The sequence below is a fragment of the Triturus cristatus genome, chromosome 12, assembly GCF_964204655.1.
Source record: "Triturus cristatus chromosome 12, aTriCri1.1, whole genome shotgun sequence".
In the NCBI taxonomy this organism is placed as follows: domain Eukaryota; kingdom Metazoa; phylum Chordata; class Amphibia; order Caudata; family Salamandridae; genus Triturus; species Triturus cristatus.
The window spans coordinates 306,508,634-306,524,203 of NC_140595.1; positions in this window are offsets into that span (position 1 = coordinate 306,508,634).

The window sequence follows — 15,570 nt, forward strand, 5'->3', positions numbered from 1 at the left end:
AGGGGTTAACTACCGCAATAAAGACACTGCTCTTCACTGGCCCGTGAGGCTGGCACCCTAACTTGACAGGGGTCCACATTGACTTTATTTCCAGACTTTAATGCCATGGTTCAGGAGGCGCAGTAAAGTTCACCGGAGTGAAGGCCACTCTCTGAAATTTGTGCCTCAAGTATGGAATGATATACCCGGCACGCTTGCGAGTGGATGTCGCTGGTAGAACCAGGGTATTCGACTCACCCGCAGAAGTACAGGAATTCTGCCGGAATTATGAGGGAGCCGTGGGCACACAGGTCAATGAAGCTCCACATACCTCTCCTCCACATAGCAGCTCGGCAGCTTCTTAATGGAGTGACTTGAGTTTATAACTGTATTGCAGGCTGGTCAGTGATCACTGATAATCACTTTATTACTAGGACATTAGGTATTTTAATTTTCAAGTTTTGCAATGTTGGGTAGATGGCGAAGCGTTGCCTCCCCCTAAGTGTGTATTACAGAATATTGGATATATTGCTCAGAATGTATGTTTTTTCTAACTATTTCCCATGGTTGGGTGTGTTTGTTATTGCATTCCGCCTATTACTCAATGGGGTATCGACCTGCAGTTGGGGTTGCAGGGTTGGGTGCGGGGTGGTGGGGGGGGGGGGTTTGTTTTTGGGGTAGTATACAATTGCATTCATCTACGGTCCCTCAATGTAACTGGTGTGATGTCCTGTTGTCAAAAGATATAGATTTGTTTCCAACTTAGAATATGGCTGCAGGGGTCAACTTTTGAACCTTTCTAATGTTATGCTGCTTACTTGGAATGTCAGAGGCCTCAACAATGCTAAAAAAGGAAAACAAGTGTTGAATTACTTACTGAGACATCACGTTCACATAGTGATCCTACAGGAAGCTCATTTGCCAAAATCCATGGTAACTCGTTTCGCGTCCTCCTGGGGTCCCCACAGGTACTTTGCTAACTTTGCTAACTACAGCACTTATGCAAGGGGAACAGCTATACTTATACATAAACGATTACCTTTCTGTCTCTCGGAGGTTCGCATTGATAAAGAGGGTAGATACACTATGGTAGTGGGGCAACTCATGGGGCGCCAGATGGCGTTAGTCTACCTTTACGCGCCCAATGTCGATGACCTGGACCTTTTCCACTCACTACACACTCAAATCCTACTAGATGCGGATTATATGTGCATGGGGGGCGACTTCAACCTTCTTTTAGATCCCACACGAGATAGCATCTCAGAATCTCCAGATACGAAGCCCCGTGCGCATCGCGCCTTAGTTGAGTTGTGCAAAATGTTTGGTCTTATTGATGTGTGGCGTAGCTGTAGACCAGGGGAATCTGCGTATACACATTACTCAGCTCCACACGATACCTGGACGAGGCTAGACTTTTGGTTGGTGAACCCCAATCTGGCTGCTTGGTACAGAGAATCCCTCCACTTACCTAGAACCCTCGCTGATCATTTGCCCGTGTTACTCTCCCTTAAGGTCCCCAGACCGGAAGGCTGCAAAAGGCAATGGAGATTCCCTAGTCGGGCATTTCAAGACAAACTATTTCGTTCTGAACTCCATGACGCCATTATTGAATATTTTGACATGAACAACGGTTCAGTACAATCCTGGGCTACCCTCTGGGAGGCTTTTAAAGCATTCACAGGTGGGATTTGCATCTCCAAACACTCTGGGGTTCAGCGCGATTTAAGGCATACACTGTCAGGCATCGAGAAGAAGTTGACTGATCTAGATCAGGAACAACTGGCATGTCCTGACCCGGCCCAACAAGGCCGTCGATTGGCGCTATTGCAGGAGTTCAAGGAGGCAGCGGAGCACTAGACACGCTTCCTCAGAAAGTACGCCATCGCGCGCAGATACGGGGAGGGAGACAAACCGGGCCGCACACTAGCGTGGCTGTTGAGATCCCCAGCTGGTAACTCATGCATTGCAAGTCTGCGATCGTCGCATGGGTATATTCTGACCGGCACTCCCGATATACAGAAGGAGTTTCTTGACGATTACACTCAATTATATGTAACGCGTATTAGACATAGTGATGCTGATCGCGATACTTACCAGGCTGAAGTAACGCTTGTTTGGCTGGAAAAAGCCATGCAGCAATTCTTGGCGGAACCATTCTCTTCGTAAGAGATCATCCGCGCCATAGACGCTATGAATGGTTCGACCGCTCCGGGATTAGACGGGTTTACTGGCTGCTTCTGTAAGGCTTCTAAAGACATTTTAGCTCTGTACTTACTAGAGGTGTATAATGAGGCCCTCGAGAGGCGAGAACACCCCCCCACACTGCGAGAGGCGGTGAACGTTCTACTCCCTAAGCCGGGCAAGGACCCGCTTTTATGTGGGTCACTGTCATTGCTAAACCTTGATTATTAAAATCCTTGCAAAAATGATAGCGATGCGACTCGCGCTGTTGCTAGATCGCATTATTTAACTTGCAGAGTCGGGGTTTGTACCTCGTAGGCCCACCATTAATAGGATCGACCCTGACCTCCCGGCCGCTGCAATATTACTGGACACGGAAAAGGCCTTTGACTCCTTGGAGGGGCCCTTTTTCCTGTCCGTGATGAGGAAGATGGGGATGCCGAACGGGTTTATTGAACTCACTTTGCTGCTGTACACCTCTGCCACAGCCCGATTGCGACTTAATGGTCCGCTCTCGCCGCTGCTGTTCATAATTGCTACGGGTCCCTTGGTTCAACAATTTCAGGAACGACACTTGCACAGAGGACTTCAGTTTAAGACTGGGCCTCTTTTTTTTATTTCCCTATAGGCGGACAATATTATATTATATGTTCGCCGTCCCCAAGAGAATATGGAACCATTAGTTTAAGAGATCATCCGGTTCGGTAGATGCTCGGGACTGGGCATAAATATGGGTAAATCTGAAATCTTTCTGCTCACGACCAGCACTTCCAGGTAGGAGTGTGAATACCCCCTGAAGTAGTGTAATGATACCACCAGATATCTGGGGATTCAAATTCATATTGAAGCTGTGCAGGTGGTGTTGCTTAATTACAGCCCAGCTATGCACACCTTGGAATAACAGGTGAAACACTGGATCAATCTCCTCCTCTTCTTAGCAGGGAGGGTGGCCATCATAAAAATGGTTGTTCTCCCTAAGTTTTTGTATTTGTTTCAAAACATACGAATCCCCTTACCCAATAGTTTTTCCCACTCGCTTCGATCGCACCTTATTAGGTTGGTTTAGGGTGGGAGAAGTGCCAGGGTCAGTTGGGACACCTTGACGCTACCATACAATAGGGTTGGACTGGGAGTTCCAAATTTACAGATCTACTATTTAGTTGCACAGTGCAGCTATGCGCACTCATGGTATCACCCAGATGCACGTATCCCCTATTAGAAGTTAGAAGCCGACTTGTTGTTCTCGGCTCCGCTTAAAACAATCCTGCCAAAGGGGTTCCCAAGAGACCCCAGAGACCTTCAACAATATGTACCACTTGTTGGGCTTGGAGGAAGATTTCACGAATAACTGGCGGCCACAATTTATACTCTTCGGCGCTTCCATTACTCAATAACCCTTAGTTACCCATCACCGAAGAAAAGCTAGTACCACGTACCTTGGTTAAGTACTCCCTAGACACTTGTGGTGAGTTATTTCCAAACGGGCATGTCTTTCACAGTTCCGAGGACACCAGATTTAGCGAAGCATCTTTTATGGACCATTTTCTTCTCAGCAGGCTTCGTAGTACACTGCGGGAGTTGATTTCTGACTCCCCGCTGGAACCGGAGTCATTTGCACCTTTGACTTTGCTAATTACAAGCACTGGGGGGGGAGCACTTTATTTCCAAGCTCTATAGCGTCTGTATGACACTAGTCCCTACTAGGGATTCTAAAATTTGCGAGAACTGGGAACGAGACCTGGGACATCCTATAGAAGATTCCCATTGGTCCTTCTGCTGTACTCAAACTTAGGAAGTGTCCTTGAATAGTCGCCATAAACTGATTCATTTTAAGTTCCTATGGAGAGCCTACATGTCCCCCTCCAAACTTAATTCGATTGATCCCTCTAGACCACACAGATGCCCTAAATGCGGGACTCCGCACGCTGACTTTGTCCATATGACTTGGAACTGTGAGAAAATTGGGGGGTTCTGGAGAGCAATGTACAGAATCCTTTCACAGATGACGCACCTGGACCTTCACCCTACGCCAGAAGTGGTCCTACTAGGTTACGTTCGTAACATCCCCAAAACGTTACGCCGCTTCACCTCTATTGTGCTCCTACTTGCTAAATGTGACATTGGGGCGATAAATTTGTTCCCACTACCAAATCATGGTTAAACAGTTTCATTTATTGTAATACTAATGGGGAATTATTTGCATCAACACTTCCAGTGACGTCGAGGCCAATGGATATTTGGGGCCCCTTAAAAGACTACCTATAGGAACTTGTGTCTTTTGCTCCCTCCGGGGGTTGTTCCGACTGCGGTGGGCTGATCCTGCCCCCTGGTCCACCTACATACCACTTGTGAGCTCAAATATTCCCTCCACATACAGCTAAGGGATCAATAGAGGGGTGTACTGATGACATGACATTGTTTAGCTTGATTCGTAAACTGGTAACATGTTGAAGTGTACATTGCTCCGCTTTATGGGCTACAGCCTATTTGATCTGGTTACTGTACAATGACGATGGTAGCACAGTATGTATTGTGGTAAATTGTAGATTAAAAGAAATTCACTAAAGTTTTTAAAAAAATAAACATTTGTGGGAATTCTCCTTGATAGTCTTGTACCATCGGCCAGTTTAACTTGGATCCAAGTGTGGGTGTGTACAACTCCCCCACTTTCTTAATTTTCCCCACAAAAGGCCCGTGTCCACTCTTTCAAATGCTGCTTTAAAGTCTATGAAGCATAGATTTTGTTTAAACAGTTTTTTATTAGCCTTTTTCAAAAGAGACACTAAAGGATAAACATTTCTTAACAGGAACCATACATTCCATTGTGTTACCATGACATTATTGATACATTTCCACCAAGGATAGCTTGTCCTCAACAGCAAGCTTGTATTACAGAACATTGTATCAAGTCTCTTTACAAGCGCTGTGCAAATTGCTAAATATAAAACTTAAACAAGGAATGCAATCCCCTCCCAACCCCCACCCCCCGGGTCATGTTAATCTTGCAACGTCAACACCAGTGTCCGAGAGCTCAATCTCTATTTATGCAGTCTTACATGTTCTGGTCATCCTCCGGGGTCGGGAAAGCCTCTTGTGCCCCCTCTGTTACTGGTCTGTCCGTGCCTGCCGACAGCTCATCCGTTTCTTCCAAAGGTGGATCGTTTGTCTGTGTTAAGTCAGTGATCATGGTGTACCATGCCCTCGCATTTTCCTCCAACTTATCATCCCTCCTGACTCTCTTCATTATCCGTGGCCCATTTGCGCATGTCTTTAGCCGAGTCCTTTACTGCTGGGGGGGTTGGACTCATCCATCTAATGGCTAACCGTCGTTTGGCTATCACTAGTCCCAGTTGAAGGAACTTCCTAGTACGTTTCTTAGCTTTGGGCACAGGGAGAAGCCCAAGCAGCACCCCCTTAACATCGTGTGACACCGTCCAACCCGTGACCCTCTGTAAACACTGTATCACCTGCCCTCAGAAAGGTGCCAATTCAGGACAGTCCCAGATCATACGAAGAAAATGAGTGTCTGCAAATCTACATCTAGTGCAACAGGGGGAGCGGTCTGGAAATATTTTATGAAGCACTCGTGGGGTCAGATACATTTGGTGTACTTTGTTGTATTGTGTCAGTTTAAATCTAGCGTTGGAGCTAATCTGTTTGATCCCCCATGTACTCTCCTCCACTCCGCCTCCGTCAAGTGTTCCTCTAGTGTAGTGTCCCATTTTGCCTGGACAGGTAGGGGGCCGGTGGGGAGGCCCTCGCTGAGTGCCCCATAGATATGGGAGACTAGCCTGCATCCTACCGCCGGGCTGGTCATTGCTTGTAAGGTTGCCGTAACCTGCGGTTCCTGAGGAAATGTCAACCACAGGTCATGAGCCACCGCAGAAATCTTTGCATACTGCAAGTATTGCCCCCTACCCAGCTCGAACATATCTTTCGCCATTTTCTTTGTCAGGAACTGTTTGGTTGTATATAAGTCCCCCATCATTTGGGGTCCCCTCTCCATCCATTTAGCAATGGACAGTCTGTCATATTTTTTTGAAGGGCTGCACTGCCCACAATGGGGCCTCGGGGGCATACGGAGCCTTCTGTACTACCATTTTTATTGCCGTTTCACATACCGCGGCCACGTGTTGAATGATGTACGGGAAATGCTCCGGTACTCCGGTACCCCTCATGAGAAGCTCAGGAAGCGTTGCACCACAGTGCGGCCCGCCAGCAACTTCTTCTCTCAATTATCCTGATCGTTCAACCAATGCACCACATGCTGGAGTTGCGATGCCATTTAGTAGAACCCCAGTCTAGGGACCTCCAGTCCCCCCGTTCCCATTGCCTCTGTAATGTGTCCAGGTTGACTCGCTTCCTCTTAGATCCCCACAGCAGCACCACCATTAGACGTTCCAACCATTGAAAATATATGTGCGGGATTCTTTAAAGTGAATTCTGCATGACGTACAGGCAGCGTGGCAGGATCACCATCTTGGAAAGCACCACCCTACCCATCAGTGATAGAGGGAGTTCTTTCCAGAAAGCCACAGACCTCTGGATTACCGCCACACACCTCCCCATATTACTCTCCAGAAAGGTCAATTGCATGTGCGCCAACTTGATCCCAAAGTATCTTACCTCATCACACACCCATCGCATCCCCATCTGTGGCAGCTCTCGCTCCCCCTTTCCAGCCAGAATTCCCATAGGGAAGAGTTTAGATTAACCTGGGTTGAGTTGCAGTCCCGACACTTCCCCAAACTTTGCTAGCTCCCCAGTAAGGACCAGTAAAGATTCTGCAGTGTGCCGGAGATATACTAATGTATCGTCTGCATACATTGACACCATATGGTTGGTGTCCCCCAGCTGGATTCCCCACTGCCCCATTTGTGACCTGAGGGTAATCGCTAAAGGTTCCATTGCAATGGCGAATAATAGCGGGGACAGGGGGTATCCCTGCCATGTGCCCCTCTGTAGTCTAAAGCTATCCGATACTGGACCAAGAAGACGTATCCTAGCAGTGGGTTCAGTATACAGAATTTTAATCCATGCGATATATGGGTCGCCTAGTCCCATCCTTTGGAGCACCTCCCACATATAACTCCACTCCACGGAGTCAAAGGCCTGCTGTATATCCAGCAGGCCCAGTGCCCAGCTTTCTGCTTCCAGGTGTGGCGCATGCCAGACATGTGCCAGCGTACGTAGGTTGTGAGTAGTGTTCCGCCCCGGGATAAACCTAGCCTGGTCCAGGTGGATTAGCCGTGTCATGTATGGAAGGAGTTGAGCTGCCAGAATACCGCTTAAGATTTTAGCATCAATTTTCAAGAGAGAGATGGGCCTGTAGGCCCCAAGGGAGGGTGGGTCCCTATCGGGATTGGGGATCATAGACATCGTTGCTTCCAGTATAGTCTTGGGAAGTTCCCCTCTATCCAGGGCTTTGTTATATACCTCAAGGAGGTGTGTAGCTAATTGTTGGGCAAATTGTTTATAAAACTCCGCCGGTAGGCCATCGCTCCCCGGACACCTCTCCGACCTCAACTTTTTAATGGATGCAAGCACTTCCTCGCTCAAGATCAACGCCTCCAGAGCCTCTGCGTCCTCCTCCCCCAGGGTGGGGAGCGTCAAGCCCCTGGGGAACTCCCTTAAGGAGTGCGCACTAACCCGAGAATCAGCAGCGCATGTATTTTTAAAATGAACTGCGAATTCCCTCAGGATCGCACCCTGGGTATGTACCTTATTTCCATCACCGCCCCTCAACTGTAGTATAGGTAAGTGCTTTGTTTCTGTTCGTAGTAAGTGCGCCAAGAGCGCCCCCGATCTGTCTCCCTCCATGTGCAGTTTTTGCCTATATGTGGTGTACACAAATTTTTCCAACCTTGTGCAGGCCTCCAGTAGTTCCCCTTGAATTTATGTCCAATCGGCCAACTGTGCAGGCGTCTTATTCATAGTGTCATCTAGTCTCTTGAGTTGTTTCTCCAGGATCGCGATATCATCACTCAACTGTCTCCTCACCCCATATGTGGTTCTCATGCACAGCCCCACAGAACCACCTTCATGGCCTCCCACTCGTAGATCTATGAGTCATTGACCCCCAAGTATCTGTAAAGTAGTGTTGCAGTGCCTCTTCAATAGTGTGTGCATATGGGGGGGGTCAGTAAGTGCCTCCGCTCTGAGTTGCCAGAGTGGGATGGCCAGATGACCTGGCCCGCTTTTAAGAGTGAGTAGCAGCGGCGCATGATCTGAAAGGTAATGGGGTAAGTACGAAATACCTTCAGTGTTGGCACACAGATCAGCTGTTAGGCAGCAATGATCTATGCAGTAATATGTGCGGGCCGCCGGAGTTTAACAGGAGAATTCTCTCTTTGCGGGGTAACGGGCCCTCCACTCATCCCTGAGCGGCATACCCTGTATTATTGTAACTAATGACCTTAGCATGCGGGGCTTGGTGTTCTCTGGGGGGCTCCCTATCCAGCGTGGCATCAAAGATGCAGTGAAAGTCCCCAAAAAGAATAACTTTGGCCCCCATGTATGGAGTCGCCGCTTTGAAGAGCGCTGGAAAAAACCTCTGGCCAATCCTAGTTGGGGGCATATACATTGATCATGCAGATTTCCTTGCCCTCCCATCTCCCATATAAGATAACATACCTCCCCTCTGCGTCCAGGACGTGATGTAGATGCTGAAAGGGGACCCCTGGTGCCACCCACACCAGAGCCCCTGGTGCGAAGCCCGAATACGAGGTGGCATATAGTTGGCCCCTCCACCTTTTCCGTATTCTCAAAATGGTGTTTCCCCAGACATGCGTTTCCTGTAGGCGGCTATTGCTACCTTATATCTCCTCAGACATGCATGCACTCTATGGCGTTTCTCTATTCCTGACATCCCTCTAACGTTCCAGTTAAGTATCTTCAATGTTTGTATTGACATGATTGTGTTGCTGTGTACAATTCAGTTTCACCTGTCTTCCCCACGGTTAAACAATACTTCGTCTCGGCTTCCTATTTGACAGGTATACAATTTCACATGACCCTGAGATTACCGCAACAACTGAAAGAACGCTGAAAACTGAACAGTCCCTCCCCCACCCCATAGGCATTAGCATTACCTTTGATGTATGCATTGTAACCCATGCAAATAGCAGTGCACACTGCCCCAAACCTCCACCCCTACCCTGAGAAACATTAGTCCCCCAGAAGGTCAGAGGCAGAAAGATATTCTAGCCTTGCCTATTACACGAGTAGGGCTGTCGTATCTAATGCTGTGCTAGAGAACCATCTCCGCCCGGGCGCGATATTACTCTCTAGCATCCTGGACGCACCAAAACTCTGCTGAGGGTCGTTGCAGCCCTGCGAGGCCCTTGCTCCCACTGTGGTCATTTCTAAGCATATATAGGTCTGAATACAAACATTAGAATAAAGTAGAGGCGCAGCCCATCTCCATCGCCCCCATTAGCAGGTCTCTCCTGCATCGCACTCGGCCACAATCACTTTTATTACACTTATCTGCACATTTGTCCCCCGAGTTCTCCACTGATAGTGATCATTCATGACCACTGCTCGGGTCATCTGCCCCAGCCTCTAGTTCCGGCACCGAGTCCAGCACTGTCTCTGTGTCCGATGCCTGTAGGGTACCATCCTGCAGGATTTGTATGCGACCGGAGCTCGCTGTCCTCCCAGCCTGCGGTTGTCGATTCGGATGTCTCCGGCCCAGCTGCGAGTGCTGTGTCCCTGTTGCTCCAGTGGAGGCCGTGGAGGGCTCCAGACGTCCCCCTACCCCCCCGGACCCCTCACGTCCAACCGGTCGCTCACCTCTGCCGCTGAGAGAAAGAACAGTGTGCGGCCCCCATTTTCCACTCGAAGTTTAGCAGGGAACATCAAGTCCCGCAGTCTCCGCTTGACCACGATGAAGGTTTTCCTCTGATCCTGTACTCTCTGAGTGTAATCTGGATACACTGATATAGAATGTCCTTCGAAAAAGAAGTGCCTTCCACTCCGGGACAACTGCAGAAGAAGGTCTCGGTCCTGAAAATTAAATAGCTTTGCTATGATTGCCCTGGGGTGCGCGCCGGGTCGAGGCGGTTCCACCAGCGCCCTTTGTGCCCTTTCAATACTGAAAACTTTAGATATTCGTGCTGGGGCCATTTCCTTCATTATCCACTCCTCAAGGAACAGTTCGACAGATTAACCCTCCGCCCTTTCAGGGAATCGTATAAAACTGAGGTTCCCTCTTCTTGACCACCCTTCCAAATCTTCTGCCCAGTCATCCAGTGTTATGACTTGTCGCTTGAGTTCCACCACCTTCGCACTAAGATTCTTGTCTTCCATCTTGAGAGTGCCCACGTCCTGCTCAGTAACTGACACTCTCTCCGAAACCTTCCCTAGGTCACATCTCATAAGGTTTACGTCGACGGCCACCGCATCTATTTTTTTAATCATGTCATTCCTGGTCGTCTTAATTGCCTAGATGACGTCCTTCAATGTAGGAGTGTCGCCGCCCCTCACTCAGCAGCTCCTTTACCCCCAACAGGCTCCTCTACTTCAGCCACAACTCCTTGGGGGATGGGTTGGGCATAATTCAGGATCTTATTTGCCTGAGCCTTGGGTGCTTTATCTTTCCCCATAGTTGCAAACCTATCAGGGTACCTATCAGGATACCTCCGGGCGTTCAGTACGGCTCCCAGCAGCTTAATGTCCAACCCTCAGTCGAGGAGCTCCAGAGACAGTGTTAGATATCTCCTCCGTATGGACCAACCTCTGGCCACCACTGTTTGATAAGTGCACAATAAGTTCCAGGGGCCTTTTTACTGAAACAAACAGCTCAGATCCAACCTGTTCACCAGGCCTCCCCTTTTTGTCAATCAGCGACCAGTAGGCACCATCCGAGTGTCTGCATGGGGGGGCCACCCAGCCACCAGCCTCTCTGCGATATCGTCCCCCAGAGCTCAGGGGTCCACTCCAATCATTTATATGCAAGACCCCACTGGAGTGGGCCCGCCCCAAGCCCAGTACACCCGACCTCCAGAAGTCAGGACCGGTCCGTCCCTTGTGCTGGTTCAGTGGAGCCCTATTGAGTCCTCGGCGTGCCCGCCAGATGGGGGGAGGGGGTCGAGGCACTTATTTTTCCTAAAGGTGTAGGCCTGGTCCCCCCAGTATACAAGTCCAGCACTGTACCTTTATCGGCCCCCGGCCTCAGCTCAGGCCCTCCAGGTCTCGCCAGTGGTGGCTTCCCTCCTGCACCCCCAACCCGGAATCTTTTTTTTCCTGGTGAGCCACTCTTCAGATGCGTCGGTACGATACAGGGACGCCGTCAGGACCTTGCTTCCAGGTCTGGCCCAGGTTTTCCACCTCCGCTCTTCAGGCTGCAATGAATCACAGTGGGGGGGTGCAGTCAGGATGCCGGTAGACACTCACCCGCTCCCCCGCCAAAGCCCGCGGCACATCCCGTATGCTTTTAGCCCTCCTCACTCGGCGTCGACTCCAGGCCTCTCTGGCCACAGCCCAGCACCGCGGACTCCCCCGTGTGCCCTCCAGCTCACACGCTGCAGCACTCAGTCCTCTGATGAGGGAGGTGGTCACCCCCGCCCGAGGAGGAATTTGGATATTCTGGTCCAATCCGAGAGCCCGTCCCTCACAGTCTGTTGCCCGGGAAGTTCAAAATGGCACCGCCACCCCTCCGAGTCCGCAACACCCTTCCAACGGCCCGGGGGAGGGCAATATCCTCGCTACTGCAGCTTTGGACGGCCGTTCACTGTCCCGCGGCGCTATAGTAAGCTCACAGTGGGGGCAGGATTTTCCAAGATTTTGTCAAAAATAGGGCCGCCGTGCGGAACTCCGTAGAAGCACGTCTACTCGGCAATGCTGGCTAGCCACGCCCCCCACCGTCTATGAAGTATAGATGTAGCTTTTTCTGTGAGCTCTTGCACTTGTCAGCTATTGCTGTTACGGCTAGGATATTCATAGTAGTTCCGTATACTCTCTGTAGCTGCCCAGAAATCGGGGTCAAGTTTGAAGATGGCCTGCAGTATGCCATGGTGAGCAGTGGCGTAGCAAGGTCAGGTGGTACACCCGGTGCGGTGCGGAAAATCTCTTGTCACCCCCGGCATGACAAAATGTTTAAAACATATTTTTGCCATTATGTCACTCCCCTCAGTGATGACACCCGGGGTGGCCCACACACACTGCACCCCCCCTTCCAACACCACTGATGGTGAGCCGTCTTCCTGCCTTTATCACTTTTGACACTTTCTCTGTTCAGTAGTGTTGATTAACTAACTCAGGCAAACTGTCTGGAATGCTACATAGGTTAGATATTCCCTGCTTGTTGAAGGGAATTAAGGGCCAGATGTATGACCCTTGCATTTTGCAACTCACAAATTGCGCCACTTTGCGACTCGCAAAATGCAATTTACAACAGTGTCTTAAACACTGTTAGCGATTCCTAATGGGGTCGTAAATTGCCTGCCTCATTATTATTCATAATACAGGTGCTATTTGCGAACCCATTAGGATTGGCTAGCACTCCCAGGGATGGTGGCCTGCTGGGGTCGGCAGACCAGCATGTCTGTGACTGCTTTTTAAATAAAGCAGTTTTTTTTTAAAGCAGCCAACGGGATGCATTTAAAATAGAAAAATGAAATGTTTCGGTTTCATTTTTTAAGAGTAGGCAGTGGTCTCTGGGACCACTGCCTGCTCTTAACAAATATTTTCGCACACACTCATATAGGGGAAGGGGTCTCCTGGGGACCCCTTCCCATTTGCGAGTGGCTTACCACCTACTTGAATTAGGTGGTATACTGCAAGTGTTTTGCGACCGCCAATGAGGTCACAATACAATCGTACATTGCAGTGCGAGTCACTATTAGGAAGGGACACCCTGGGCATGCCCCTTCCTAATAGCGAGTCGCAAACACTATTTTGCGAGTCGGTAATAGCTTACCAACTAGCAAAATAGGGTTTGTACATGGGCCAGACCAATTTTGCGGTCGCAAACAGGACGATTTCCCGTTTGTCTTTTACTTCATCAATCCGAGCATCACTGCTACAATCTTGCTCTAAGTTTCCCATTTGTAGTCATTTGGTAAGTGTCTTGGTCAGGTGGATGACCCAGGCTTTTTCAAGCACACTTGAGGTGTTTATTACACTTGCGTCTTTGTTGATGCCGTTTACGGTTTACCAGGAAGCTCTGGTGTTGGCTTGTTTTCCGGTCTTCCCAAAACTGTTTTTATATTGCTTCTTCAAGTTTTTTTTATTTTCTCACAGAAATGGGTTGGGGTATTGGGCTTATTTGCACTCCTAACTTCTCTTCTCAGACTATTTTTTCAAACATCGGAATTTTTTCGTCAAGCCGTCCAGATACTTGACCATTTGTCTCCTGGCACTTTTAAAATGGAAGCACTTACTATGAATCTTGTAGAAAAAATGTCCAGGCTTCCATTTGAGTGTAATTAGATACACTACTAAACTCCCATGTGTGTTTTATTTTAGCAGACAGCTTTGGTTGTGAGTGGTGTGTCCATCTCAGTTGTTTCAGATTAGTAGTTTTTAGAAGACCTATTTCAACTGCTGGAGTCATGTGTTTTGGGGGATTTAGACTCAACTCCAGGTGCTGATACCAATGATCACTATGCATCTTAGATTTAATTGTGTATTTCTTCAGATGTTTTAATAGTGGCAAAGAGAGAATTGTGTAATCTATTATTGATATTGAATTTGCACCATGATACTGAGTACCTGGGGGGCCTATTATCCTGTGATCTGCCGTTTATTACTCTCAAGCCCAGATGTTCCAAGGTCGTTACTAGTTTTTGCCCACTGATGTCAGGACATTTTGATAGGTGGCCGGCCTGTGGCTGAACCGCCAAAATTGCATTTTCGACTGCCAGGTGATCATCATCATCTGGGGTGTATATTAGGTTGGTGTTGAAATTGCCAGTCATAATTATTTCCCAGCTGTGATTCGACAACCTTACTTTCATTATCTTGGAAATTCGTTTTTTGAACAGGACAGTTTCTTTTTGTATGTTGGGGTGCGCATAGACATTGGATAGTATTACTGTTCTTGTGAAATGTTGGTAGCACATGCTGAACTTGACTATTTGTAAATTGAGGTCCGAGGGGAGTAGTTGCTTCGAGGTGACGATTAGTGCTGTCGATACGTACACTGCAAGGCCCTCCTTTGGTCTTCCAAATCGATCCAATTTTTTGGCCTCAGTTTCATGAAGTCTGTAGCCTACCAGTTGCACTGGACTGATCAGCTAGGTATCTTGAAGAGTAATTATTTCATATTTTCCCCAGTTTGCCAGGGGAACACTTTTGCTATATTCATGTCTTGCTCCTGGAATGTTCCAGGAGATTATATTTAATGATGCCTCCTGGGGTTTGCTTGTCCCTCGTATATGGAGTCATTCTTTTCTTGGCGCAATTAAGGCTGACGCTAACCAGTGCCAACGATCCTGGTTCCAATCACTTGACTGTTTGTTTTTTAATTGAATTTACTCCTCTTGTACCATGCTCGCTTGGTAGAACTGAGTACACAGGAGGGGATCCTAATTCCATGCTTGATCTTCTGGCCCAAAATTAACAGGGGTGAAAGGTAGCGTAGTTTTGATAGTGCTATGCCCCATGTTTTAAACTGCTGGCTCGCGTTGATAATTAGTAGTCTGACGGTTTAATATGCTTCAGTGTGGGTATTTTTGTGATCAGCCTCATTATTTTTTCTCTGTTGAGGATGTCCTGCTGGCCAAGCGAGATGTACTCAGCCGAGCTGAGAGGAGCAGCTTCCCTCACCGTTTTTAGGAAAAAGCTAAAAACTTGGCTTTTGCAGAACTGAGTAACTAGGAGGAATTACGGCAGTCAATAGCGCCAAGACACCCCCGGGTATTCGTGCGCTCAATAAGTCTCATTAACATTACTGAAGAGTTAAAATGACTTGCTGGTTTCAGTTCTCCATTTTACAGGATGGCATAGTTGAGGTTGAGTTGGGTGACATCTCCAAATCGATGTTTTGTAAGTGCGTTGGACTGGTTGCACCCTTTTCTCTGTGCCTGTTGATGTTTACTACTATCTTGTCACTTTGAAGTGAATACTTCGATTTGCTGGCCCACCAGACAGCATCACATGACTATTTCCCTGATTCGTTGCTACATAGTGTTTGGCCTTGAGTGAATTCGTTACTATTCGCACCAGCTTTATTGTTGTTGAAGAGGCGTGATCAACTGATATGTTTGTGCTGTGTTTTTCTCTTAATTGGAAGGGACATGATCCTGTCTGATTCTAGGATCTGTGTATGTTGCCGGGAGGACTTGATCATCTTCCCATCCTGCAGACTGTGATCAGAGCCAGCTTGTATGTGGACTTTTTTCCCATGCTTTCTGCAAGATGCCTGTCCTTTCTACTGTTGTTTGCGAGGAGTCTAGTGAATCCGAA